The 26556-nt window shown below is 36.2% G+C and overlaps 1 protein-coding gene across 4 annotated transcripts in view; it reads right to left on the bottom strand.

The window, feature by feature from the left end:
• Positions 1 to 26556, bottom strand: part of Lilli (AF4/FMR2 family member lilliputian) — a 228358-nt gene that overhangs the window by 129708 nt on the left and 72094 nt on the right. Inside the window, exon 1 of one of the 4 annotated variants that reach the window (XM_070293988.1) lies at positions 15844 to 16513. The exons of the other annotated variants lie outside the window; for them this stretch is intronic. The gene's annotated coding sequence lies outside the window, so the exon portion shown is untranslated. Of the gene's footprint in view, positions 1 to 15843; positions 16514 to 26556 lie in introns of those variants that run through there. 4 annotated transcript variants of the gene reach the window in all.

Raw genomic sequence — 26556 nt, 5'->3', positions numbered from 1 at the left:
ACGTTTAGCCGCGCGAATATTTCCTCGGCCCCGAATGCAGTCTCCTCTCTTCGCGTCGCGCACGTGACACTTTCTCGATCGATACTCCGACGTCCTCTGCGTGTCTCTCGTCGGGCTTCTCTTTTTCTTTTCGCCGCGCCGCTTCATGCTTCGCTAAATCAGCTCTAGAAAGTATACTCTTAACTAAATCGATGCCAGGGAAAAACCGACCGCTCGTTTCCCAGCTAAGTCGCTTGTCGCTAATCGCAATCTTGCAACGCTCCGAAACAAAATGTGAGTGGAAATCTCGTAGACAAATAAATTTACCTCGAGGATTAGGATGCTCGAATACAATTTTATCCTACAGTATCTTTATTTCAGCTTTAAAACTTTCGCATATCTCTAAGAACAATTTTGATGTAGTTTTATTTGGTTTTTAAAACCTAAGAATTTGTCAGTTTTGTTAATTAATAAGATAAGTTAGAATTAATTTGACGATGTTGGGAGGCTAATTTAATGGAGGCTTTTTTCCCGACTCGCTCTTCTTTCGCATAAAAAAAAAAAAAAAACCAAAAAAAACCGAGAAGGTATCGGAAGCGTCTCTATTCTAAATCCACACGAGGAAGCGAAATTCCAAGCTAACACATCGGTCGGCTCGTCGGCTCAGCTTTATTGAATATCTGGGGACATTGTCACAGAACGATCGAAGTTCATCGAGCTAACGAACTCGGACCGTTCTCGACAAATGGTGAGCGTTTCTCTCCGTTGGATGTTTGCACGATCAAAATCCGGATGGTCTCGCGCGAGGAATGGATCGGACAGTTTTCAAAAATGCTCGATTAACAATCTGGCACAATCAACTGTCGACGATGGCGTCTATGGATAGTCAGTCGCGTATCAAAACCATCGCTCGCTCTTGTAATGAAATCGACTGCCTTTTCGGATCGCTTTTTCGTGTCGATTCTTTCGTCTGCGATTTTTTATCCGTGTGCACGGGTCGATCAATCATAGACTATGTTTATAAAGCAGAAGATAATCCATATGTACGTTCGCACCATAAATATTAAACTCGGATCGAATTAACTTCTTTTTTCGCAGCATATTTTGTGCGAAATATATCGAATAATATTTAATCAGATTATCGTATATTTTCATATCAGCAATATTATAAAATTTTAAAGGTAGAAGCGCGGGATTTATTTTTCGTTAAAAAACTTTTTAATATTATTGATGTAAAATGTAAATAATAAAACCTTAAACAAAGAAAATAATACATATGAAAAATTGCATCTCCAATATTTTATTTTCTCTTATTTTCGTTCACTTTCTAGAAACGAAATTACATGAAATAAACGACTTTTAAAATAAAGGATTTATTTACCATATTATCCTTTTATCATTATTGCGGTTTATTATTCTTGTTGCAAGCGTAAAATCTGTAGTATTCTAAATTTTATTGTACTCATTTAATATACTTTTATACCGCGATTCTTCGACATTTTCCGATTCGCGTCACGATCGATTTAATCCTTCGAAGATTAATTCGCGCCTCTTTCGTAGCAAACGTAGCAGCGACCGAATTAGCCGATATATATATTTTAATATCTTTTTTAAATACTAGAATAGTAAATGTACCTCGAAGTAAATTTTTCTCCTTGTCGTTCGAACGAACATTTAGTAGCGGCGCCCCGGTTCGCCCCGGAGGCGGAATATTACCATCGTAGATAATTAATTCCCGTTAATCGCGTTCCATTTGAAATGGTAATGAGAAAGGGATGATTTAAAGCGGCCCTCGCCAGCTGCGATTCGCAGCTCGCCGATAAGTGGAAAAAGGAGATAGACAAAGCGATAAAGAAGGAGAGAAAAGCACCCACTGTTATTTTAGAGCAATTTAATGTCCCTCCAGGGACAAAATACCAGTTATATAAATATGAAACCGGACTTTTTGTATAGAAAATACACGTTTATTGTATGAAAATGATAAAAAATATTTTATTCCAAGTATTGCCAATTGCTAGCTATACATTTTTCCCATCTCTCTGACAATTTGTGGATGCCATGCCAAAAAAACTGTTGCTCCTTTGAGGCAAATCAGTCATCGAGCCATTTTCGTACATTTTCGTAAGAAGTGAAGCGCTGCTCGGCAAGTGCGTGTCCCATCGATGCAAATAAGTAGTAATCGGATGGAGCCAAGTCTGGTGAATAAGCCGCATGCGAAAGTATTTCCCAACTAAACGCCTCAATCGTTTCCTTCACCGGTTTTGCTGTGTGCGATGGTGCATTATCATGAAGCAAAATCACTTTGTGTTGCCTTTTTTGATATTCTGGTCGTTTTTCACGCAAAGCTTCATTCAAATCGAGTTGTTGTTGCGTTTGAGCGTCATCCTCATCCAACAAAGTTTGCAATTCGCTGTCTTCAAACTTTTTCGGTGGTCTTCCACGTTCTTCGTTTCTCCCGTCAAAATCGCCACTTTTGAATTTTTTAAACCACTCAAAGCACTGTGATTTACCAAGAGCATGCTCACCGTAAGTTTCGACAAGCATTCGATGCGATTCTGCAGCAGTTTTCTTCAAATGTTAATAGAAAATCAATGCTGTCCGCAAATTGTAGTTTCCAGGCACAAAATTCGACATGTTCAACGCTATTAAAAACTATGCTGTTGTATGAAACTTGTATCGTTGTAAGTTGAAAATCTTTATCAGATGTCAAAAGAAGAAAATAGCGCCAATGACGCGGTTTGACGGTAACTACATTGATAGCTAGGGCAATCTATGGGCAAATTCCGGTTTCATATTTATATACCTGGTATATACATTAATTAGTAATTTCATAATTCGTAAGGATATAATGTAAGCACATTGTATATTATATTGTGTATGAAAATAATAAAAATCATATAAAGAGAAAAAAAAGTTTGAAAATAATAAAAATCATATGAAGAGAAAAAAGTTTGAAAATATATTTTCGCAGCTGTTATTTCTGGAAAGTTTTCAATAACCAAAGATAAAAATAAATGCATTGTACTCTCCCTGAGTGTGCGAAAAAAGCTGAAAGTAAAATCAATGCGAAAGGCAGAGGAAGGAGAATGAACTGTGTGATCGAACGAAATACAAATCGAAAATCCGACTTGATCTGCCTTAAAACCGCGCGTCTTCTTCTTCGTCGATCCGCGTTCGACGCCTATTACTACCGTGTTTCTAATCCGTCTCGATCCATCGTCTTGGCTTTAAATCCCGGATTACACGGTTATAGAGCGGCGTCAGTTATCGGTGTTTTCATCGACAGATGCCGCGATTTGCTTCCCGACGTGATTTATCAAACGTTTTTGTAATTAGAAATACCTCTTGACATTGTTAATAAACTTCCACGGTTCTCTTATAATAATAAATTGCGCGTCTAATTATTAATATTGAATTATTACTACAAATCAGACTAATCTCTAATTCATATGTTATAATCTCCTACTTTTATATCTCATTTATACTAATAATACGCGATTGTATGTGAAAGTCTTCTTACAGCAAAATCAACATTTTCTATTCAGTTATATTATTCCGATTATTTTTTTTACACGCTAGTTTTTCATCCTTTCCTCTTGATCCTTCTCCGCGAAATCCTCTAGAAACAAAGAGCGCGGAGAAAAAGGAAACTATCGTCCACAGAAAGAGAACCACCAGTGATTGAACTTCGAGCGAGCTGTTTTCAGTGCTCCTTATCCGAGTCGCGGACAACTCGATTTATGTCGTCAGTCCGTAAAAATGTCATCGTATCCGAGTCGTTCGGTATGACCGAAGAATATCCCTTCCGTTCTCCCCCTCTTTCCCCCTCACTCTTATCCCTGTCCTTTTCAATTGCGCGATAAAGGATTATTGCATTATCGACTCCACCCACCACGAAGGGATCGTCTTCTTGGTCGGCCAATAAAACACTGTGGCTATGTTTTACGAGGGACATCAAGCGCGTTGCTCGGTTCTTTCCGCTCGGTTCGCTACTTTGTAAATGTCGAACGAGCTCGTGGACCTTTGCAACCCTATCGATGCAACTTCGTCGCGATGCAATTTAGAGCAAACGAAATAATTCAATTACAAAAAAAGATAACGGGAAAAAAGAATATATATTTATATACATAAAGAATTATTATTAGTATTTAAAAAATCTAAGTGTTTGATTTTACTTAAATATACAATAATATGACATAAAATAATCAAATTCAAAATAAGAGCCATTAAAAAAAAAAAAAAATACAAGGCGATATTCATAAATGCACGAATGCAAAAGTAAGAGCCATAGGAAAAGAAATAGGAACGTTGTCGAGGAATAATGTTCATAATATAATACACAATACCGTTACTGCGTACAGTAGGGTTAATACGGATGGAAGCAGTCTTGCTGCCATGCCATGTATACAGAATGAAAATGGAACTGGCGATAAGGAGAGCCGATTACGACATACCGCATGATGAAATGTGTGACGCTTCCGCGAAGGAACCTCAGGTCTCGTTCGCACGCGGCGACGTCAGCGTGACGTTCGAATGTCAAATAACGCGACGATTTGATGCGCGATGATTTTCCCTATAGCGATCGGGCAGGGAGGAGACGATGTGAAAGGAAGCAGTCGATTTTATTTCGCGATTTTATTTAAGGGTAAATTTATGAGAGATAAATATATCGTATAATGTATATCTTCACACGTTGATGAAATTCATAATAAGTAATACTCCATGAAGATTAATGGAAGAGTTTTTGTCAAGAATTAGGTAATAAAAATACCAACAATTTTGCATTCAAAACTATAATTTTTGAATAATAATAATCATAAATTTCAAACACGCATTTCTATGTCAATTACGTGGACAAACGACTATTTACATTACAACATACACACGATCATCTCTTGCGTTGAACGCTTTTATGTTTCGAAAACAACCGTTTAAAATAAAAATATATATAATTTTGCTATAATAATTTTTAATTCTCGTTTAAGCATCTTTATATTATTTTACGATTTCTTCTTGTATTCTTCGTGAAATTGCTACGAATCGAGCCATAAATTTATGGCACAACTTATTTCAAATGTCTCCGAAGACGGATGATAAGCTTCAACAAAATAATAAAGAGTCATCCGTCTCTTTTGCACGGTATTGGCCTCTCGTACATGTTTTAAAGAGCCGCTCACCCGTGCGAGCGAGCACGCGTGAGACCGCACGGTACACTTAATATATACGCACGCACACGCACGTGACCGTATGTGTCGGAAATTCGACACGGCGGGCTTCGTTATCCACTCAGCGAGCGCTAAACAGAGGCATGAGAAGCGTTCCAGTTAACTACGAACTAGGACTAGACGACGTCCATTTTAGATTGTGACTGTCGCGCGTCAGGAAACGCTCCCAGTTAAAATATAGCGAGTCGAATACAATGGAGTATTACAAATATATCTCTCATAAACCTTGATTTTTCGAATTCAATTTTCGCTTGGTATCACATTTTTGTCATATCATTTGAATAAATGGACCGTTTATTTTGAAAGTGGTGCGAGTTCATTTTCTTTTGTTTCGAGAAAATTAAATGTTAGCAGATCTGACAATTAAAAAATATAGGTTAATTATGTGAAGTCTGGGAATGTTTGTACTAATTTATCAATATGTAATTTGATTATATAAATTTCTTTTAGGCGAATTTAACTAAAATAATATATATTTCCAGGCTGCAAATGGACTTACACCACTTTCAATTTAATTTCAATTTTGAAATAACAAATATCACTTAAAATATATTTCATATTAATCGAATTTTGTTTATAAATAATAACAAGAAATAAAATAGAATTAGTATTTTTTATTTTGAACGTTAATTATATTTATATATTGTTAAACTTAACACAAGATATTGGTATTATTAATTATTTATGCTCTTCATGCGGCAGTGTTTTGAAATATTCATGATGCACAGGAGGTATATAAGGTAATAGCTGCTGCATATCCTTATATTTTTCGTATGTAATAGACCTGGCATCGTGATACAAAGGCGCCAGGGCGATTTTTTCAAATTTTGGCGGTCTTCCCCGACATGTAGGTGATAAATTTAGAGTCTTAAATTCTGTGTCCTCCATTGATGTTTTATATAAAATAGTATACGGTGCACTTTTGTAAAATCTCATCCAACATATTTGTAACCAATTTACTTTTTCTCCATTAGTGTTTCTTCTTATCTGTTTTTTAATTGCGTTTTGTAGATTTTTTGTTGAAACGAAATTCTCTCATTCTTTCATTTCGTGTGAAATAAATTTATTTAATAAAACAATTATGAAGCCACCGGTGGCCACTAACCCCGCCACCTGTCTATGGAAATTGGACTTACACCACTTTCATAATCAATGGTTACGCAATTTCTTTTACCGGCCAATTTTAAATTGAACAAAGCATTGGCATTTTTTAAGATATTTAATACTAACTAGTTATAAACAAAAAGTTTACACTAAATTAAGCATAAATTACGTCATATCTCATAAAAAAAAAAAAAAAAAAAAAAAGACTTACACCACTTTCAAAATAAACGGTCCAAATATATTAGGATAATCAAGTATCAAATTTTTTTCTATTAAAATCAAGTCCGTTCTATTTGAATGTGAAATCTTTTTATAAAAATGTTAAGCAGATTTTAAGGATTTTAATCAGTAATTAAAATCGTTTTGTCGAGTCCCATAAAATAAACGCGAATAAAGCTACAAAACACCATGAAAAAACAACTCGATGTAGGAAATCATCGAAAATGGCGGCAAAGCAGCGACGTGAAACGATCGCGATAACATATGCTGAGAAAGCAGGGAAGAACGGTGACGGGCGAGACGCGAAAGAGAGAGAGAGAGAGAGAGAGAGAGAAAGAAAGAAAGAGAAACGAGCAAGTGAGTTGTCGCGTTTATTTTAAGCTCGGCGCGAAGGCTAAACGGCGGATTGCGCGTTCGCGAATTCCCAACGATTCGATAGCCTCCTCTCGAATATTCTGTCTTTCTCTCTCTCTATATATATATACAATATATATATCTTTTTCTTTCTTTCGCGCAAGTATATTTACCGATTTATTCCAATTTTCTTTCCGCCATCATCGCGATCTCCGCAAGCATTTTCCGTTACAATTTATCATAAGCGTGTCGTGTTTTTATGCGCGAAACTAAGAATGTGACCACGAGAAAAAAATAGCTTTCAAATAGTGACTTGCAAAGCAAATGAGATAATTGTTGTTACCTCGCTTCGTATTTAGTGCCATGTTTATCTAACAACGCATCTAAATTTGTCAAATAATTGAAAAATATACTAAACAGTTGACTCAATAGACGTATACATATTCATTATTTCAAGATTAACAGCTCCTAAAATTCACTTGTTTGTATTGTAGAATTTTATTGTTTCATAGCTCGAATCGACGAAGAATATCGAAATAATATTTCTGTGTCTCTAGATATTTAAACTGAAATATTCTACTGTGCTCAGAACGGACAAAAATATTTTCGCTATTTTTAGCTTCCTTACATTTAAATCAAAAAGTATCCAAATTAAAAAAAAAAACTATAAATCGAAATTGCGTTAAATACCGATATAGTTTCGCGTATTTTTTTACACTTTATTTTAAATCAAAAATTTAAAAAAACGATATTGTACTTAAGCTTCACTTACCAACCATAAATAATATGTATATGTGTCATCCATAACCGCGATATTAATCATGCATGTACATCATATATTGTAAGAGAGATTGGTGCGGAGAGACATTGCAAAAGAACTTGAAATAAGCCGCGAGTTAACCGCCTAAAAGCAACAATGGCGAAGTAACATGTCACAGAGGCATCGGAAATTAATTCAATCTCCTCTAATAATGTAGATATTACGCGCGAATTACATTATCCGCGTTCTCCCCTCCCACCCTCACCACTCCTCTCTGTCTCTCTTTCTCGCTTGTTGACACCGTTACGGATAGGAATCAATACTACTAGTGGATTAGCGAAATCATCTTTCCCCGTTCAATCACAATTGACGCAAGTTGGATCCGATGACTCGGCTCCATTGACACTGACACACTGACATAGTTTCTCGCACGACGGCAATAAGACGCCGATTTCGTGACCTTCGAAAGCAGAGAGTAGCGTTCGCCGTTCGCGTCGCTAATCTCCATAAATGTACCCTTATTAAAGAGATTTTAAACCACTATCGTTGCCACTCTCGTCGACGCTTCGGCGCTATCGCGTGAAATTAAACGCGATCTCGAGAGATCACGTTCCGCGAATATCATCTTCTGAGAATACATCTGGCGTCATTGGTCATTTAAATATTTTCGTGACAAACTAATTGCACTCGTTTAACCTGGAAATCGCTGACAACTCGCGGAAATAATCCGTTTTCAGAAAACCGGTTCCCGCAATTCACAAATAAGTTCATTTTATATCCGCTATTTCAACAATAATAAAATCGTTGCGCTTTTTTTTTTTTCTTTCTTTAATGCGCGATTCAATTTATTAATACGATGCATTTAGCATATTCAATATATGCTAAATGCATTGTTCGATGATTTATATAATAAAGTTTGTTCTAGGCGATCTATCATAAAAAAAAAATCTATCATCAAAATTCGGGATATTATTCGATTTATAATTTTATGTGTCGCGTAATATAAAAAATATTTGATGAAGTAAAATGTATACACACGTGCAAAATACATATCAGGATACACGTAAATTGAAATATAAAAATTATAAATAGATTCTTGTCTTAAAGTTTTGTCGCAACTAAATCGTTTAAAGTGAATTTAAAGAACAAACTATATTCACAAGCATCCTTCATTTTCTCGATTCTATTCAAAAAATAATTAATAAAATTAAATTACTTAATTATTATTCATTTCAATTAGATATATAATTAATTATTTATTAATTCTAATTATATTGACAAATTAATAAAAATTATAATAATAATAAACGCAGCGTGCTCACACGATTTTACACAAAAATCGTGAAATTGTTATCGGGAAGTGTTCAAAATCTCATTTTATATGTTCAATATTGAAATTTCAACTCACGGAGTTTACAAACAGGGGGGAAAAAAAAAATTGTTCTATCGACGAAGTAACATTACCATTTTCTCTTCTAATGGCATTGAACGTATCTAGCGGCAATGCCGGCTCCAAACGCGTTTAACTTCTCGTATTTTTATCTTGGTAAAAATTAAAGTCTGTACGCCCAGTTACGGCTTATTCATTGCGAACATAATCGATTACGTAACGTATCCAATGACGGTACATGGATGGTGAATTCATGAATACGAGATACGTGTAAAAATGCTTGTTGCTCGCGAGAAACAGAAGACATTTTTTTTTTTCCCCGAGAAATAAAAATAAGTTAAGAAATCCTCTTATACTAGAAAAAAATTGCGTAATAAAATATACAAGATCTTTCTTAAACATCCGTATATATACATACCGATAAGTTTTGGCGAAGTATCAGTGTGGAATAGAGCCGGTATTACGTTACGCAAAATAACACTTTAAGATAAATTGTTATTCCGTGATTGCACAAAATTAACTGGTATAAAGTCGAATAGTACATTTAATTGTATTGTTTCTCTAAAAAAAAAATTTGTAAGGAAAAAAAAAACCGTAGGAGAAAAGTGTAGAGAAAAACCTATAACTAAAACCTTCGAACAAAGAATTTAAATCTCGCAATACTCGTATCATGAACAAAGTTTAAAAACTAATACCTTTAAATTATTAATGATGATAATGTTATATGTGATAGAAAATTAATTCTTAGCGCTGAATACAAATGACCGTTATATTTAATAATAATAATAATAATAATAAATCTGTCAATTACATATATGTATATGAAAAATTTAAATTTTTATCGCGCGCACTTAAAATTCATTCAATTTAATTATCATGACAAACGAGCGTATATATTATCAGAGTTATCAAAGTCCTTATCTCGTTGGATATATCACAAACCCAATGCTTCACGTCTCGCGCGCCGTTTTTAAGTTGTATCCATCGGATGGAACAACAAAGTGTACTTTCGTAAATTGTATAGAATCAAAGTCGATTCTTATTAGCTTTGCTAAAATGTAATTTTATGAAGACGCAAGACCGACACTTTGTGCGAGCAAGGAGATCGCTTCGACAGTGCCCCTTGGCGCTCCGTTGGAGCATCAACGTCTCTCACTGTCCGGCAATGACGGCATTCCTCGGTTACTCTTTTACGACGGCAGGATTTTTCCAGCCGTTTCGAACTTCTTTTAATGTACACCGTAAACGCACGGAGGCTTTCTTCGCGTGGATGCGAAATTTTCTGCGAGACAAGATAACACACGTGCCTCTGTAACGTCAATAAAATTTATCGCCTCGCCGTTGTACCTTCTTTTCCACCGAGTGTGCTAAAGTATCCTGCCTTATTTCCCTGCATATTCCTTCCCAGAGACCCAAGATCCACACTCATAAATCATTGGCGTATCATAAATGTTCCTAAATGATGGAATTAACTACGATGTTGGAAAAAGTCTCAGTTGATATACTGCATCATTTAGTTCTTAATTACTGTTCATCAATTTATTAATTTTATTCAAATTATTTTATTATCTAATAGTTAAGTTCAAAACTAAATATAATATAATATATATTAATATAATATATAATTATATATAACTAATAAAATATAATTATATTTAAAAAATTATATTATTAGAAAAAATAATTAAGTAATATAATTCTCTTAAATTTATCAATTTTATATCATAATTAAATAAATTTAACTTTAGCTTAATTAAAAAAAAAAAACCGTAACATAGATAAATACTGCTTTTATTTCTTCTGATATATTACATTGATTGAACGATAAATGCATCTCTCGTTGTTGGCTTCAATCTCCACGCATTTATATATAAATGAAGTGCATATGTCATACTGTACATGTGTATGTGTAAGCGTGCATATATTATATTATTCATACAATCGCGACACTTTGACCCGGTGTTTTCGACACAAGTTGACGCGCGTCTTATGAGACCATTTTTAAAAGGCCACTGCGATTCGTCGATGTTAATATTGAATCTTTTTCCCTCTCCTTAATCATCTCTCTCTCTCTCTCTCTCTCTCTCTCTCTCTTCCTCTTTCTTATTTTCTCGCTTATATAACGCCAAGTTAGCGCGACGACACGCGACAGCGACTGAGAAGAAAATGAATCGCAAGCGCGATAAAACATATATTTATTATCATTTTAATAATTAATGTTTCAGTTCTTTTTTCTATTGAATAAAAATGAGCTACATTTTTTATCACACTTATATCCTCCTATCAAGAATAAATTTTTCGGCGATAAAAACGATTATGAGAGAGAATATCGCGAGGGAAAAAAAAAAAAGAGAGAAGATATTGTCAGATATAAAATAATTCTTCCAATCGAAACTAAATATTTAATTTATATTAGAAAAAAATATATTCTTAATGTACACAAAAATATAAAGAATGAAAGTCATAAATAATTTAGTTCTTATTAACAACTGAATTATTTATACTCTTTTTTTTTTTCAGGTAAGACATTTGTAACGAGGACGACAAATGTTTTCTCGATACCTCGTGCTTCGAGAAAAATAATCGTCGGTAGTGACGTCAGTACTTCGTTCAGTCGAGCATAATTAATTAGCGACTATCGGCGTGTTTAAAAGTAACCGCGCTTCGAAAAAGAAAAGTAAAATGTCTGAAGTAAGCATTTCTATTGAAACTGTGCGTTATTAATGAGAGATAGAAGACAGCTAATGAGATTTTATTGTGTATACCGGATACTGAAAAATCCGAGTGAGCGAGAAAGCATTAAAAGAAGATGATGCGAAACAGGATGACAAATTGAGATAAAATTCCAAGACGATAAATCGTAAAATTTTACTGACCAAAATCATTCTTTCTCTCCATTTAAACAATCTCATATATAATACGATGATATAAAAAGATGTCAAAATCGGATATCAAACACACACACACACACACACACCACACAAAATAAAATATATCAAAATATACAATATGCGAATATATTAGGAGTAATAAATAATTATACGTAACAATGATGAATCACTGATTTTATGTTAGCTATAATTCCATGAAAATTGAAAGAAATTGTAATTTAAAGCTTATTGCTAAAGTAATTATTTAATAATTCTATGATTAAAGACCAACAAAAGCTCATCGATAAAAATTCAGAAATGCATATATCGTATTCCTTAAATTTTATTTTGATCTTTCACATTTTCGGGCCTTTGACCTCGCTTTTTCGTGACGTCACTAAAAAACGCACTTCCCCACCTGCTGTGCCGAGAAAAACGCGGCCAAAGCGGGAAAAGATTCATCCTCCTTGGACAATGATAAAGTCTCGGGAGAGAAAATCCAGGACACGCGGCAGGTCCGTAAAATAACGAGATTTATTTTATGGACAGAGATGGATCGGCCGTAAAACGTCGCTCGGAATGACCTGCGACGTATTTCCTGCTTGTTGCAACGCGGAAGGATACAATGCGACTCCTAACATTCTCAATGTGTTCCTTAAAAAAGGTGTGTAATTTCGCGAAACACGACGTGACATCCAACTCGCGTAATTATCAATCTTATTTGTAATTAACGAACTATATATTATTTAGCGCAGCACTAGTGTTGTAAAAATTTTTAATATTATCGACATTTTCGCGGGGTCTATACACAATTCATTATCATATTTTACATATATAAATACACGATGAATTAAAAATTGAGAAAAAGAGAGAAAAATATAAATAAATAAAATCGTATTTCTCGCTGTGATAATCGACTTCTGTAAAAGTTACTGAAAAGGCAGTATTTCAAAATCACACGAGATGATGACGAGCGTAGAGCGAATAAAAGAACCCCATGACGCCTGTTGAAGGTCAACTAACACTTATATTGTTACATGTTTCGAATTTCATATTATATCCAAATACGCGCGCGTATTTTCGAGAAGGCGTTTATGCTCTTTTGCTTTTGGCTTTGTCCTGCAGCTTCATAAAAAAAAATCAAATTCGTTTATAAATATCTTTTATAATAAAGCATGGACTTTTGAATTGATTCGTCTTACGCTGACAGGCATTTCTTTGTAATAGACATTTCGACAATTTTTTTTTTTTTTTTTGCAAAGTTCCAAATTTCAAGATTCTAAATAAAAGATCTATATCTTTAAGACCAAAGAAGACAATGAAACAAGAGAAGTATGACATCCCAACCAAAGATTTATAGGACATTTATAAACAATGGACATTAAAATGCAAGCGCATTCTCGTCGCGTTGCAGTTTCAGCTGCTCGACGCCGCCAAAGTGTTATCTTCTCCGCTGACGATACTGTTGGCAAGAAAATTGCTTTCTTCGCGCCCTATGGATTTCCCGCCGAGCAAATATGATTCATAGAAGCGAAGCTTCGACAATGTTAACACCGCGACATGAATCACGCGCAATATTATATTTCGGGAATTTTGTTTTTGTCGCGCGAATTAAGCGACGAGTCGACAACGGGAGTAATATTTACATCGCAGGGATGTTCGAATTAAACGCTGCCGACGATTACATTTCGCGCATATAATAAGTGAGATAAAGATAAATTTTTGAAACGCGCGGTATAGAGTTCAGGAACGTTTAATAAAATGAAATAAATTCTGAAATTATAGATAATGACATCCCCGAATTTGAGAACATCGATTACAAATACGAATTGAGACTGCGCTTTGTAACGAGCACACTTTGCGGCGTGCGCGAAAAGATCCGATATCGTAACGTCGTAAGCACGTCGTTCTGAAAATAATGCAATGCAAGCAGACCTTAAGATATATAAAATATCTGATGAGATCGCGAAAAACAACTTGCGCGATACAACGAAGTGTATATGAAGGGAAGAGCGAGATTGCAAGCGATAATTACGAGCGACATGGTCGTCGTAGATTTTTCGCGCGTGTTTTTTATTTGTCGAGCGATTTTCCTGTCTGCGAGAAAAATAAGAAATAGCCAGCCAGGTGCGAAGTATATATGTATATCGTTACGCGTCGCCATAAATTTGCACGTGCGGCTACCCAACGATCCTCCGGTCTTATCGAAAGCTGAAATTGAAAGCATGACTCGCGATGGACGACCCTGACTTTTCCCAGTCGAATCGATTATCATCCGACAACATTCAACGGATGATTCCCTCGACGTAAACGCATAACGAGATAATTAACATTTACGGATGATAATGACAAATGATTTTAATCCGCATATTGTAAAGTAACGCGTTAAAAATGTTCGATATTTGACGAGGTAATATTAATTATAAAATAGTTAATATATTTAATTGTTTGTCTTTGTAGAACGATATTTTCAAACAAATAAACGATGCATAATTCAAACGTTTTCGCAAAACAAGTAATTAGATGCATTGGCAAACTCACGTATAATCTTAAACAATTATATATATATATATATTGAATGATTGCATAAGTTTGTGCCTGATTTTCATAGATGGCATTAAGTTGCTGCATGGCGGAGTTCTATTGTTTTCGTGTGCTAATTGTTGCTTACACCGAATAGATGACGTTGTCTTATGTCAATTTAGCGTCAGATATTGTTCAGATAAGTCCATTTGTGCATAAGAGAAATCATTAAAAATGGAGAACGAAAAGGTGCATTTGCGGCATGTAATGCTATATGAATTTCGGAAAGGCGTGAGTGTTGGGATTGCACAAAAAAATATTCAAAGCGTTTATTTGGACCGCGCTCCTGCTCTCCGAACAGTCAAAAAGTGGTTCGGCAGATTTCGAAATGATGATTTCAACATGGAGGATCAACCCCGCTCTGGACGACCTTCTGGCATTGATGATGACATTGTGCATGCCTTAGTGGAAAGAAACCCTAGGATTACAACTGAGGATATTGCTGAGAGGCCGGACATCGATAATTCAACCGCTTTTCGTCATTTAAAAAAGCTTGGATACATTTCCAAGCTTGATACGTGGGTGCCGCATCTCCTGACTGAAAGGAATAAGCTGCAGGAAAACTGCAGGAGTTGCAATGCGAAATTCTGCAGCACCCGCCATATTCTCCAGATATTGCGCCTTCAGATTTTTATCCGTTCCGATCTTTGCAGAATAGTTTAAATGGCAAGAATCTCAATTCCGAGGAAGCTGTCGAAAACCACCTTACAAACTTTTTTCAAGAAAAACCAAGTTCTTTCTTCAAAAATGGAATCGACAAGCTTATAGATGGTTGGAAAACCATTGTAGAAAAGAATGGAGACTATATAATTGATTAATAAAAGTGTTATCTCTAAAATATAATCTATTGAAGTTTATATTTAAATCGGACACGAACTTACGCAATCACCCAATATATATATAAGATTAATAAATTATTGTAAAATTATCCATTACATAAACCAACATTTGCCATAATATTTTGGACTAGACGAGATATATGTATACGTTCACGTGCGTAGCCTTCCTAGAAATAATTAAGCATTATGACACATCGCGTATAAACGAAAATTCGCGAAAAGCAAAAACCCAATAATATTTTCCGCCCCGCCATTCAACCTTGAGTGATTGCGCGTCATAAACCCATCGATATAAATTATCGACAAACTGCCTGTCATTTTCGAGGCAGCTTTGTCGAGCAAGAAAATGATTTGGCGCTAAACGACGCAGTAAGCGCGCGATGTACCCGATAGAATTACGCGCGATGTTGGCCAATTACGCGCCATTTCGCAATCAAACCGCCTCAAGCTAGCCAGCTCCGTTCACTCGTGAGAAAAGAACTGAGAGGGTGAGGGGAGGGAGGTAAAGGGGAAAGCTCACCGTGCGTTCAGGAGGAGCGAACGATGACGCCTGCTGTCGTCGTCGGGTTGACTGAATGCGATCTCGACGATAGATTATCGCTACGATCACCGAGGTAATCACACGAGGCACTCGTCGACAACGCCAACAACGACGAAGGCACTCTCATTCTTTTGCCGAGTCCGCGTACGAGTTAGCGCCGTGATATAAGCAGCGCACGCTGAGGAGCGGCTAATCCAAGAAGCGCGCGCTCCGTTGCTACTCGTCGTGTCGTCGCGCACAAGGAAAAGATCGGAGGAACTCTTTCTCTTTCGTGGTAATGCAAGAGAGAAAAGACACTACCCCGCGATTACACTGCGTCGCACTTGTCGAGGATATTATCAATGATGACGTAGCGCGGAGAGAAACGACGACCGCGAAAGTAGAGCCCGGTAGTAGCTTTGACGCACAAACAGCACTGTGTGTTGACGCGCGAGGCGACGCGCTATTATCTCCCTCTCTCTCTTTCTCTCTCGCCGCGTATACGCACTCACGTAAGTAAACAAACACTCGCGTCGATTGAAAATCAACAACAATCGTATCGAGAGGCGATGTAAAGACTATGTGACGCAACAACGACACCGAAAAGACGTAGCGCGAAACGTACGTTGCACGCCAGACGATGGTCGACGAGAAACTGGCACCTTCCGGTCGAGACGGGGAGAGGGCGCGGGACGCGGGAGCGAGATAAACGCGCACGCCGAGAGCGAGATACACACGTACGTGCGCGCGACGATGTGTGGGAGCCGTATGTATCGTTACGCGAGACGAGCGAACGCGTGTCGGGCTCAACGAGAGAGAGAGAGAGAGAGCGCGCGGAGAGGGAGGGAGAACGAACGAGGAAGAGTAGGAAAGAGAAAAGGAAGCGAGAGAGAGATCGGGAGGAAGAGAAGGGGAAATCCGCGACACTAGCGACTGCCGTCACGGGAACGGCCAACTACTATTACTACTACTACTACTACTATTACTCGCTGTCTCTTTTTCTCTCGAGAATGAGTAAAAAAGAGGAACAGAGAGAGAGAGAGAGAGAGACAGAAAGCAGAGAAATCACGAAGCTCGTACATGCCGCGAGAGTACGAGAAAAAGATGCGCGTGTGCGCGCACGTGTCGGTATGCGTCCAGCGGATTTTCATATGCGTGCGTGCACCGAGAACGCGAGGAAGAGAGAGGGAAGGAGCGAGCGGAAAGATTGAAATGAGAGAAACGGCGGGAGGGAAGGAGCGAGATGTAGAACGAGAGAAAGGAAGAAGGGAAACAGAAAAAGAGAGAGAAAGAGAGTGAGAGAGAGAGATAGGGAGGAGGGAGCGAGACGGAGGAGTGGGAGATTATCAAAATGGCCGCACGCGCAACCTACTCCACGTCCTACTCCTCCGCATCACCACCACCTCCTCCGCCCCGCCTCCCTATTCCTACGCCGCTATTCCTCTCCACCTTGTCCGAGACACGGCACGGCGCGGCGCGGAAACCGCCAAGCGTAATGCCGTCCGATATAATGGTAGTGGACTTATCGTGACAGTCTCGCGAATCGTTAGTGGTGGTAGTAGTGGCTCGTGCTGGATGCTCGTGTAACGTATATAAGTCGAGAAACGAGGGAGGGGGGGTGGGGGGGGGGGGAGATGACAGAGCAAGCGGACAAACAGAAGCTGTCGTCGTCCGCGCCAAATAGAGACGAAGGAAAACGACTTAGTGTTTAACGAGCTACACCGGGAATTATGTGGTCGAAAGTGTGATATTGCAAAAGAGATGATAAAAATAATAGGCGCAAAATAATATATAATGGAAAAAATAATAATACATAAAAGCTAAAGAATATAAATATATATTATATATGAAATGTTTTGTAAATTAAATATGAATTAAATAATCTTATATTACATCATATTTTTTTTTTTTTTTTTAATTGCCATCGCGACAGAAAAAATCCCGTTACTAATGATTGCATCATCCAGCACGACAGAGTCAAAATTTACGCTGGCGTGTAAAATAATTAAAAGCAGATAGCTCACTGTTTTAGCCGTGACGATTAATCGTCGTTTATGAGTAATAAGCGCGCCGGCAATTTGTTTCGGGATATTGCACGAGCGGCAAGAGACACGTGTATTATGCACGCGCGTTTCGCGTGCGCGATCCGTAATTACGATAATTAACATGTCGCGCGTAATGCAACGCGAATGCAGAAATAATTCAACGGCGTCGCGAAAAATCGCCTGGCGCCAATTAATTCGCTCCTCTCTCAGGAGGAACTCTCTAATTGTGTGCGCGCACACGCACGTGCGTGTATATGAGTTATGTTCGCGTACGGGAGTGCGTCGTATACATATTTATGCGGTAGCGAAACGGAAAAGCTTGCCAACGAGATCCTTTAGCGTCCCGTGAGGGAAGAGAAGAAGCACGTTTCGTCCGCAAATAACTTCGATTTAAAATTGCCGGTCGCGATACAGCAGCAGCAACCCTCGCACTCTCCATAACTCGGAGTGCATAATATTGTGTTAAACTCGCTTTGAAATTCGAGACGTACCCTCATCCATCGTTGTTGCCGCCGCCGCCGCCATCGCCGCCTTCGCTTATACACGACTAATTTTCGAACAAAGTGCTTTATGTACGAAAACAGGGCCGACATGAAGCGACGTCTATCGGTTTCGGCGAGCAGCTGATTGCGAAAACCGACTTGCGTATATACAATACGCGCAACGAGTGCAAAAATAATCACCGTCGCGTATACTCGACGAGGATCAGATGAAGCCACCTGTATTCTCTCTCCTTCTCCTCTCCCCGCAAAAGATGGCGCTTCGATTTAATTAAAGCTTCAATGTACAATACAAACGACTGCTAAACGAGTGCTAAAAATAAAAATCTTGAATTATTTGTTTCGAAAAAGAAAATAAAGAATACCTTTGCTTCGTAACGATTGCAAATTGTTACATGAATAGCGATCAGTGTTTTATAATTTACCATCTATTTCGCACACGTTTCTTTTGAAATCATAAAAATTATTTTAAGAATGCGCGAGATTTGTAACGCACACATGTTTGCTCGATTTAATTCAATTTCTCGTTCCATTTAAAATATCTCTGCATCCGATTTCATATCCTGAATCAAAATCCAAAAGTTAAATATACACATATAATAAGATTAAAAATACTTTCTTACAATTAGCGGTTCTTGTAGACCGAATTAGATTTCTTATTAATACGAGCTGATGGAAATAAATATATCTTTAAAACCGATTCGGATCGTATGCTATCTCGTTTATACCGAGTCTTCAATTATATATTTCGTTCGTCGATTCTTCATTCGTTCAGTTAATCTGTCATAAGAAGATTTTACTTATTCCCTTAATATCTTGGGCTCTTAGCGTTTAACCCCAGTACTAAAAAGCGCTCTCATTTTATGTACGTATATACTAATAATGGCAATTCACGTATCTCTTTCCCTTTTCGTAAAGTGACAATTTCTATTTTTAAGTAATAAGATTGTCCAACGTTTCGTCACGCGCGACATTAGCAGTTACAAAAAGAAACACCGCGCTGACAGCTTTCAAAACGGTTCGAATGGAGATCATTCGGTCGGAGAATAACCCGTCGCCGGTGATATTACCGGCGTGGTTCAAGCCAAACGCCATCAAGCCGCCGTCTGTCAATCACTTTGCTAAATTGGCGCGCCGAAGAAATCCCAGCGGTTCCACCATTCGATCTCTCGCGCTGACAATCGCAACGTCCAAATCCGTTCGATGACTGGGCTGATACCCTGACCTACACCGTCGCATTCATCGTTGTCCGTCAAAGGGGCGAAGGCATGGAAGGAAGAGGAAGGAATTGGAGGGAAGGAAAGGACCGACACGATGTTTGCCTTTAATATATTTCTCACATTATATACCTCATTATTCTATTTTCTGTTATTAATCAACTTCTGTTTTTATTAATAAACATATTGAGCATTATTGAGAATGTTATTCTTTCTTATCGAGAAATTTTGTTAATTTAAAAAAAAAAATAATAATTTAAGATATTTTCCATTTATCTGAAAAAAGAATTTCCTATCTCGAGATCCAAACTAGAACGCAGCTTTTGTTCCGTTCTTAAGAAGGCGGAAACCAGAACAAAGAAAGGGGAAAGAAAAAGATCCAGGAGGATCTGTTTGTCTTTTCTCTCGACAGCATCCGTTTACTTTTCCTTGACCGCCATTCGCCGCTACATTATTATCACGAATAATCGATTGTGCCCCTGGACCGCGCACCGCCGTGTCATCTTAACCTTCCCGCTTGGAAGTTTTATCTTAAGTATAGAGACGGCACTTTGCAATCAAGTAATTATGTACTAGGAAACACACGCACGCCTTCGTTTCATTGCATTTCATTAGATTAGGAGTCATTACGGAATAATAAATATCTGATAAATAACGTTACTTTTTTTTCTCTCTCTCTCTCTCTCCCATGAATCGTTCGGCATAAAATACTATAACGGAATAGAGAGAGTGAGAGAATGTTTCTCAAACTTTTTTCGTCATAAAAAATCACAGCACAGACAATTAAAAAATAAAGTTCGATTAATTGACAAATACTATATCTATATCATATTAGAGAGAATGTACACGTATACATATACAGGTGAAAAGTTTATTATAAAATTAAATCATTTTATAATTTATATAAAATAGAATTATTTGTATATTTTGTATTTCTTCGTATATTTACGATTTTATTTATATTATTTAAAATATATATAAATTTATAGTTATTGTAGCGCACGCATATTTATGCGACCTACGATACTCTTTGTTTCTTTATTTCTGAATTGTTAATGCGCGTAAAAAATTTGAAGATAATAAAAGGGATTCAAGATGACAGAAGAAAAAGAGATGAAACGTATTTCTTCTCTTCGCGTGTATCCCTCCTCGTTTGCTTTATCGCGCTCATTATCTATTAAGGGGACGAGTGTGCTTCGAATTATCGTCTGTGCGTCGTCAAGAAAGAAACAAAGTAGAACCTCTCTCTTTTTACGCAGATAAGCGCACAATAGTATCATGAGATAAGAGTTCTTTATCGAGTCGTACAATTCTGATGACAACTAACAAACAACAAGTTGTACAACGGCAAAATTAGCAGGCTTTTCAAAATTATACATGCTATAATTATTTTTCTGGGATTTAATAATATTTGCTGCAAAGATGTTCTCGTAAAATAATTTGCATTTAGTTAATTATATAATTATCTGTTTGTTATAAATAAAAAAAGACATACCTTGTAATACATCTAAACATATACAAGTTTTCATCTTTTAATAATAATTAAATATACAAGAGCAAAAATTGATTGTATTAAGAAAAATGTATAAAAATTTAACCTAAATAAAATCGAATGTTAATTTTAAATATAAATTATTAATAATAATCATTAATTGATTGATTAATTATTATTAATTAGAAAGTTATAATTAAAAGAAATATAGAGCGATAATATGACAAAAATGCAGATAATAAAAATTCACAGGTGCCGAGCTGCGAAAATTTGCAAAGTTATACCGAGGGCACCGATGTCGCGGAATTGAATAGCGATTACGGGAAAATGCAAATTTACACGTTCGTGCAGAAGAGCGAGGCAGAGAAAGAGAGAAAATCGTGAAAATCGTATTCTTGTGAATTAATCGGCGGCCACTGATTTATTCGTCATGTTGTCGCGATAATTATCGGGTCGCTTAAACATTTTTCAAGGGCAATTATGCCACCGGACTCATTATAAAGTCGCGTAGACAATTAGATGTTATTAAATGCTAGCGATAAACGACGATGGCACCGCGAGGAAAATTTATGCGGAGTATCCCGATTAAGGACGTACGGCGGTTTTTTTTTTAGAGCGCTATAGATGCGCTTGACATTCCAGCTTATCAGCGTCGCAATTAACTCTTAAAATTCATCCACAGTCGGCGTCTCCGCCAATTCTATTTCACAATTCGATACACTCGATCGTCGAGCTTAACAAATATTCGTTTCGAAAGAATATCAAATAAAAGAGAAACTCTTACGTTTGCGATAAAAAAATTTTGATTAAAAATTTGTTTTAGATTTGTTTAAATTACTTTATAATGACGTGCACAGATTCTATTAATTTTCTAATTGTATTCTTTTTCTTTAATATTTAATAGAAGATTCTTTATATGTTTTATCTTATTTCTTCTCTCATAAAAATTATATTAATATAATAATTATGGTTATAATTAGTCGAGCGAATAAATGCAAAAGCTTTGTGAAAATACAAAATGGTGTACTTTTTTAATAAATACGTGGAACAAACACGATTTTTACCACGAAAATTCAAATAGCAGCGCGAAACAGGAAGGATAATTTACGCCATATTCTCGGTAGCTGCTGGGATACGCAGGATTGCTGAATAAATTTAACGCCATGAATAGAGAAACGCCACTAAAATGAGGATCGCTCTTCCTTGCCATAATTATGGGGCTCAAAATAAATCCCCCATTCTTGACCGCGGAAAAGAATTTCGTCAATATACTATTCGCCAATATTATATTTGTCAATTGTAGTCGAGTTTCTATATTTGAGCACCATCCATGTTAGAATTCGTTTTTTCTGTTGTTTATAAATTCATTATTTCGTGTTAATTTAATGTGTGTCAATTTGTTGTCATTATACATTCTTTGAATGATAATTCATGGTTTTCGATTGCCAATGTTAAATTGGAACAAGATTTCATTGACATAAATTTTCATAAAATCTTCAAGAATATATTTGATGAATATATAAAAAATTATAGCTGTTCGGCTTTCTTTCCCATTCTATAATTAAGTTATTTGTTTTAAGTCGAAATATATCTTTGAATGCGAATGCATTTCGAGGAATATAAAAGCTCGTAAAAAATTACATTTAATCGCTCTTGTATTAATTAAAATTGTGTAATTCGGATATAAAATATTATTTTTAATGTCCATTATTAGCTAATACTCGACTTTTGATTTAGGTTTTTCAAAAATTCTCGCAATAAGAAAAGATGGACTTTCACAAATAAATAAAAAAAATATCCAATTTCTAAGAGAAACATTCCTCTCTTTTTAGGATTCGTACATCTTTGAATCGCGTTTTTATCAGCAGATGAGCATCCCCGTCCAAATAACATACATGGTTTCTTCCTCCCGCTGATGATGAGTAAGATTCAAAGTAATAATAGAGGGTCGCCGAAATCTAGATCTTAGTCAGTGGATTATTTTTATCTGCGCGCAGCATACGAAAACGAGACGAATCTCCCATTCCCATTTCGCATTAGCGGGACAATTTCTACAGCTACTTATATCGTCGACATCGTGCTTAACTAGCCAGCTGATTTGACAAAACACACGGATATCCGAGATTGACTACTAACGATGAGGCAATTTTGAAACGGCAACATGCTCGCTTGATAACGATCATAATGACAATATTTGTGAGCCTTGATTGCGAGCGATTATATAAAAAAATATATATTCAAAGATAATCGTTATATGAAATTACGCAATTTACAGATTAATTTAGATGAAACATTGTAACATTGTCGAAAAATAAAATATCAAGTATCGCAAATCTTCTTCTTTTTTTTTTTTTTTTTTTTCAGAACTCTCTGAATAGATTTCGAAAATACTTTAATAAACGATCCATATGCTTTTATTATGTAACTGTTCAATAAATAATAATAATTCGATAAGAGTCAAAAGTAAAAAAATATATCATAAATACATCTTTAAAAAAAAAATATATTAAATTATATATATGATAAGTTAAATGAATTCTACTTTCTCTAAAAATTCAAAGAATAAAATTATTTTTATATTTTATATTCTTATAACACAAATATATCTTCTATATTTATGCGATTGCGTAAAAATTCGTCGAGGATTTAGCGCGACTGCATTACAACGTCCGCAAATTGAGAGAAAGAATCGCAGGGGAAAAAACTCTACATGTAATTGCTATAAGTTTCCCGATCAGCTGGCACACAAGCAGACATGACGGTGATCACTTTTGTTGCTCGGACGCAGCTTGTGTCGATAAGAAGTAGACACAGCATGCGCTTGTGTTCCATTGCCCCAGATAAGATCAGCTGCCCCTTCCATAGCGTACTCTCTCCTCCTGTTATCTCTGATATCCCGCGGTTCTTACTTTATGAAAAAGGGCAAAATAGTCTGTTACGTTAGCGGAAGCTTACGCGAAGACGCCACCGGTTATGCGTACTATAAAACTTCTCGTTCCCATCGATACTAAAGCCCAGTGAAATATCGATACTTCTCGAGACGCTGCTGTATAATAGGTCGGAGCGAGATCGCGAGAGCAAGTTTTATAAGCCACTGCGGGATTGGATGAGTTCAGATTTTACACCGAATAATTGCGATAAATTCCGAAGAAAGTTCTTGCGAGTTCAATTGACAAATCTTGAGAAAAAAACTAGCACGATACTCTCCATAATTATTCCGAAATTACTATGATTTTGTCTTAAATAGCGCGTGTTGAGATTTCAACAGAAATTGGGAGAACTTGTGTCTAAAGCGAGAAAGCTTCTCACACATGTGTAAGAATGATATACCTATACAGGGTGTCCCATTTTAAAGGACCCACTCAAATATCTCAGAAACGCTGCGTTAAATCGAAAAATGTTTCAAACAAAAGTTGTGTGGCTTCAAAGGGGCCATAAGATGGTGACAATGATTCGACCTTGGAAAATCATTTGAAGGTCATGTGAAGGTCAACTTTAAAATCTTAAATGGAAACCCCCATTTTTTATTTAGTATTCTTGTAGTTTATCTCGAGAGCTTTCCAAAACACTATAATAAAGTATTTTTTCATCAAGTACTTTTTGAGTTATTTTATATTTTAATCTGACATATTTTGATATAAAAAATTAAATATCTCGTAAAATATCTAGTTTTTGATAATCTTACCGTAATACTTCTATGTACAGAATAATGAGACAAATCAATTAGTACAAAAAAAAAAAAAAAAAAAAAAAAAATTATTTTAGAAAATACATTGTAAATAATTTTCTTAAAAACAATTATTTTTTTATACTAATTGATTTGTCTCGTTATTCTGTACATAAAAGTATTACGGTAAGATTATCAAAAACTGAATATTTTACGAAATATTTTATTTTTTATATCAAAATATGTCAGATTAAAATATAAAATAACTCAAAAAGTACTTAATGAAAAAATACTTTATTATAGTGTTTTGGAAAGATCTCGACATAAGCTATAAGAATATGCAATAAAAAATAGGGGGCTCCATTTAAGAAATTAAAGGTGTCCTTGACTTGACCTTAACGATGCCATCAAACCAATGACACCATCTTATGGCCCCCTTGAAGCCTCACAACTTTTGTTTGAAACATTTTTCGATTTAACGCAGTGTTTCTGAGATATTTGAGTGGGTCCTTTAAAATGGGACACCCTGTATGTAAGATGTATAGAAACTAATATGCGTCAATTTAAAAGAAAAAGTATTTCCATAAATTATGAGAATTTCGAAGAGAGCGAAATTTCAGAAAATGATTAGTAAAGATATGGCTAGAAAATAAAATAAAAATTATTATGTAACTTTACGTAATGATAGAGAAAACATGATATAAATCATTTTCCCGGTAAACAAAATTTATTTAAGATTGAAAAGAAACATTTCCGTGTGCCAAAAAGGCATAACTTTGTAATATAAACGAAATTAGTTTCGTAAGTTAAACTATGAGAAGAGATGTCGTAACGCGGGACGCATCAAAGTCGAAAATGACTTTCTCCTCCGTTAACCGGAACGATTTCTCGAACCGGGTGTGCAGTGAGTTACATTTTGCCGTGTGAACACGCTTATGCAGCTCGATAAAGCGAAAACGACCGGGCCCGACTTTGTTAACGTTAGAAGCGGATAATTTTAATTGGCGTCGCGCGAGATCCAACCCGTCAATCATGAATCAATTATTATGAATTATTCCCGCGGAATTTTAACACCATCGGCTAAATATCTTTTACAATGCATATATATCTTTGAATAACTATAATATATTCGATATGTTTCCCAAACGCGCGACAACAAAACAATTATCAATGTCACAACGATTGTTGTTTTAATGAAAAAATGAAATGATAAAAAAAGATTATTACACATTACAATATTTTTTTTTTATGCAAAAGAGGGAGAGAAACTCGAGCAATGAATTTAATATCTTTCATCGAAGTTTTATTTCATACCATGGAAAGCGAATGTGTCGGTGCTTGCATCTACATGCACTCTTCGCAGTGTGTTATTTCCTCGTTGCGCGCGACAGGTCGATAATAATTTGCAAATATATAACTGGGAAATTTGTTGGCGAGCCCGAGCGAGTTGGAAGGCCACGATATTGCGCGCGGCCACTTATTTTACAAATTACGACGAGGGTTACACCGCACCGTCGCTGAATATACACGTGACACAACCCCCATCTCGTTTATACTCGAGGGAGAAAGCGAACCTTTTCACACCGACTCTGGTTTAGCTCTGGTTCCGCGGGAAGAGTTAATTTCGCACACAAAACCTGACGAAGCACAGAGATAATTATACCTGTGTGCGCATTTCAGTATTTACATTCATTGCAAGTTTTTCGATTTAATTTAATTTGCGAGAATTCTTTCCGTTCGTGTATATTATTCTGACCCATTTTTAAAAGCGGCAGGGAGAGAATAATAAGAT

The sequence above is a fragment of the Polyergus mexicanus genome, unplaced genomic scaffold (assembly GCF_030449975.1).
Source record: "Polyergus mexicanus isolate NDT 795.1 unplaced genomic scaffold, iyPolMexi1.0 SCAF_4, whole genome shotgun sequence".
Taxonomy (NCBI): Eukaryota; Metazoa; Arthropoda; class Insecta; order Hymenoptera; family Formicidae; genus Polyergus; species Polyergus mexicanus.
Note: the sequence above shows the minus strand (reverse complement) of the source record. Positions and strands in the feature narration are given on the sequence as shown.